This window comes from Solanum verrucosum, unplaced genomic scaffold (genome assembly GCF_900185275.1).
Source record: "Solanum verrucosum unplaced genomic scaffold, falcon-dt-bn FXZP01000302.1, whole genome shotgun sequence".
NCBI classification, from domain to species: domain Eukaryota; kingdom Viridiplantae; phylum Streptophyta; class Magnoliopsida; order Solanales; family Solanaceae; genus Solanum; species Solanum verrucosum.
The window spans coordinates 507,648-512,669 of record NW_026019914.1 but is presented as its reverse complement, the minus strand read 5'-3'; positions in this window follow the sequence as shown (position 1 = coordinate 512,669).

Genomic DNA, 5,022 nt, shown 5'->3' with positions numbered 1-5,022 from the left:
TGGGTAAGTTCTCTAGTTCAAGTATATTTCTAAAGTTTCAAGTTCATGATATTCAAGTTTTAAATTCTAAGTTCTACGTTCTAATTAGTTCTAAAGTTCAAAAATCGTACAAACCAATAAATATTTTTAAGTTCAAGTTCAAAAATCATAAAAATCAAGTATTTCTAAAGTTTAAGTTCATGACATTGAAGTTCTATCTTTTAAGTTCTAAAGTTCAAAAATCGTACAAAACAATAATTTTTCTAAGTTCAAATTCAAAAAATACTAAAATTCAAGTATTTCTAAAGTTCAAGTTCATGACATTGAAGTTCTAACTGCAAATTAACTCTAAAATTCAACTGTTCAAAAGTTATTCAAACCAATAATTTTTCTAAGTTCAAGTTCAAAAATCTTAAAATTCAAGTATTCTAAAGTTCAAATATTTTAAAGATTAAGTTCATGACATTGAAGTTCTTTTTGAGAGAAGTATTGAAAACACCCCTAGCCTGAACTTAATGCAAATTATTAGTTTCATCCCCAAACTATGATAGACTTAAAAACACCCCTCTAATTGACTAACTAAACTTAGATACACCCCCGATCTACAACATGACATAGCAAGTGGTCTCAAACTCTTGTAAGAGCATGAAGTCTTAATTAAAAGTCTAGACAAGTGTTGAAAACACTCCTAAACTTCACGAGGATTTATGGATGTATTTCACTCATTGCAAGATTGGAGGTGTATTTAAATTCAGTTAGTCAAGTAAAGGGGTATTTTTTAAGATTGTCTATAGTTCATGGATGAAACTAATAATTTGCACCGAGTTTAGGAGTGTTTTCAATACTTCTCTCTTTTTCTAATTAGTTCTAAGTTAGTTCCAATCATATATATATATATATATATATACAAGAGAAACATATACAAGGTGATGTGGCACATCTCTATGGCCTCCATTCCTAGTTATCTTTTTTCTTCTTTTTTTTTGGATTTTTTCCTTCATTTCTTTTTATTAAATAATTTATTTATTAATTAAAAAATTCAATCATATTTATTATTCGAATTATATTTAACAAGTTACAAAAAAAAGCATCCGTCTTTTTACATTCCCTATTTAAGTAACATGTCTCTTCAACTTCTTTCTAACTATTCTTATGACTTACATAATCTATAAATAACAATTATCTATGGAGATATTGAATGTTCATTTTCATTTTTATTTTTCCATTCTTTCTTTTTATTAGTATAGTTTTTTCCTCTTTTTTAAATTTTATTTTCATCTTTTTCATCAATCATGTACTTAACAATGTCACAATATGGTCTTCATTTTACTAAAGATCATAGATATATTTATTAAAAATTCATCATAGAGATCATAGATATATTCTTCAAGATTCATCACATAGATGTTCACATTAGTTTTGGTACAAGTTCATCAAAATGAAGAAGGAAGTTTAATGATCTTGAAAGATTTCATCAAGAGAGATGCTCATAGTAATACAAAAGTTCGAATGGTTTCTAAATATTTTGAAGATTCATTCATGTGTTGTCTTGATCTCAATTAATATTATTCTGTTTTTTATTTTTTTATTTTTATTAGATATATAATTTCCTTTTATTAAAAAAAATGAAATTATGAAACTCTACTAACAAACATATTAGAAAGCTCAACTAGAATTTTTTACTCATTTAATGTTGTTCTTTTTCTTTTTATTATTATGTGAATGAATGAAGATGAAAAGTTATATGATTTTATTTTTGTGTATATATGTTTATCAATTTCTAATTAATATTTTAAATTTATGTCACGGTTGAAAGATATAATATTACCCATATTACATTTGTTATAGCTATTACGTATTGTTGACCTTAAAAATATATGATATGATTTATCATATTAAAAAACAATCACAGAATAAATAAATCATCTTTTTAGTATTTTAAAATTTTTAATGAAGAAACAAATTATTTAATGAAAAGAATGAAGAAAAAAAATCCCAATTTCATATCATAAAAGCTCAAAAGTCAAATAATTTTTTCCTCTTTATCACATTAATTATATTAAAACTTAAAAAATACTATTTCTTTAACTTCTCTTAATTACTGTAAAAAAAACATTAAATTCCCTCATTTAATTCTCCCAATAACATATCTAAATAGTATGATCGGATACATAAAATATATTTTCTTTATGATATTATAAATAAGTTGTACATATAGAAAAAATATTACAGTTTTACTATAATAAATGTGCATATGTGATTAATATGTATTTAACTTATCATTATTTAAAGAAAAAAATATTTTAAATTTTCCACATTTAAGAAGAAGTTGTCTTTTGAATAGTTATATTATTATTATCATACATTAATTTTTTTTAGTGATGACTAGAATACCAATTAGCTTAACGTTATAAAACTTTTCCATTGCCCACATGTGTTAGGGACAAATAGTGATTCAACTCTTGGTATACTTTTCTACAACTTGACCCTTGATGTGTTCTTGAAAATTTTGATATGTTGTCATTCTATGATTATTTTTATATAATCGAAAAGATAAGTAACACATCAAATTACTAATGACATTATAATTTCTCATAAATAAACATTTTAATATTTATATTATGTTTTTGAATTCTTTAATTTTTTATTGCAAAGTATGATCTCCGATATAATGTTATATAATCAACTTAATTTTTTTTTCTTGAGAGGTGGAATTAAGGTATTTATTTCTTATTGTATACTTATGTTGAAACATAATTCAAGTATTTTTCTGTCACGACCTAAAATTAGACGTGATGACACTCGTCTTATCCTACCAAGGTAAGTCAACCTAATACCTAAATAATACAATAAATGCAGAAGTAAAGCGAGAATAAAAGACTAATACTTTAATATAATGCGGAAATTCATAATCGACTTAAATATTCCCCCAAAATTTGATTGTCACGTGTACAAGTCTCTAATGTATTACACTAGAATTGAAAGAAAACATCAGTCTCAAATGATGTTGTCTCTAAAGTAGAACAAGATCGTATATAAGAATAACAAGCTCCGCTGAGATGAAAAACTGTTACCTCACAAATATCCACAAAAAGCCTCAGAAAATAAGAGAATAAAAAGTATCACGATGATCCAGGCTCGTAACCTACAAAAATGTAGAAGCAAGGGGTGAGTACCAACCACACGGTACTCAGCAAGTAAACTTCTAAACACAAGCTACAGGAATAGAATACGGGTACTCATTACACCCCAATCGAACCTCCAGAACTACAACTTGCATAAAACCAGCCCAACCTAATAGTTCACATTTTACATAGCTCACAGCTCAACAACAACACTCTAACAATTACATATCCTCAACAACAAACTCAATATTCATCAATCACAAGTTCCATAGAAAGACACGCACAAGATCAACAACACTCAAGATCAAGTTCACCAATGATAAAGATGTGCAATGCAATGAAATCCAGTGTCAAGTATAATGATGCATGTCTGACCTAATGATACACACACGCTGTCTCACAATCGGGGACCCATGGGGGACATATATGTCCATGCATCTTTCGCGGCGTGCAACATGACCCTCGATAATAAAATTCATCGTGGTGTGCGACATGTCCCTCGATAATACCATCCGTCGTGGCGTGTGACACGCCCCACGATAAAAGTATTCGTCGCAAAGCGTGACATGTTTCTTGAAATAGGACATTCTCTTTAATTTCTTATTCTTCCTCAATTCACACAACACTTATCACAATTATGTCTCAGAAACAATGCAAATGACATGTCCACACAAATAATGAGGAGATGACCATTTTCATAACAATGCACAATTCACAACAAATAATTGTGATACAACATCAACAATTAATCAATAAGCCTTTCAAACTAGTCTCAACATATCAAACGCCAATAATTAAGTACATTGCTTTTATTACCCTTGTTCCATCATTAGAATTATTCAACATGGACAAGTCAACCTATCACCGAGTCTCATTACTCCCCAACACATACCACAAGAAAATACATGATTCTATACACTTAGAAAGGGTTTAGAAATCCACTTGCCTCAAACAATCGAGCAATTACTTCGGAACTTGAGCCTTCTTCTTTTGTTGGACTTCCAAATCAATACAATCTAATCAAATATATAATCACCATAAAATTTCAAAACTCACAACACCCATATTACTATGTGTCTTGCTAGTCTAAACTCAAAAAGCTGCCCAAATCTTTAATCAAGTTCCTAATCTTGATGCCAACTAATATGTCAATTCTTGTATTTATAAAATTTCAAGCCTAGGGTTAAGTCACAATGCCTCCAAATAATAAATTTATTGATATTTATATAATACAATACACCTAATATTTAATTACTTATACTAATTTATCAAAACTTAGATTATAATATGATAACCGTAGAAATCCCCATAACCGAATTCACAAATTGGTTCAATATTTTAACTACGAAAATACCATAAAAACACTAATCTAATTGTAACTTTGTTTCATATATAATTTCCAGTGACTGACTAGTAAAAGTCAATTATTAGCATTACTACAGCCTATCAATGTGTCACATTTTGCCAACTCAAACTTGACCCTTTTGAGTAACCATTCCAACATAATAACAATTTAATTGTTAATAATTTTTCTCCCACCATAAGAAAATAACGCCACACATAATCTTTTCACTAGCCAACACAAAAATAACATCTGATCTTAACTTTACCAACCTTAGCAGTTAGTGGGTAGAAATTAAAAGACCTGTATACAATCTACTAACAATTAATGCGTGTATAGGGAGATTAGAGTTCGTTTAGGCTATTACCTGATGCAATTTGGATGTCTTTGTGTTGTCGCCAAACAATCAATGTCAAGCGGCTTCTGGTTGCGTTATGACCAAGAATTATTAAACCCTCTTTCACTTCTTTTAATAATCATGGGCCAGGTGACATATGATATTAAATAAATTATGAACCTGGTCCATAAATCACCAATTAGTAAAAATTAATTATTTAATAAATATATGTCAATTAA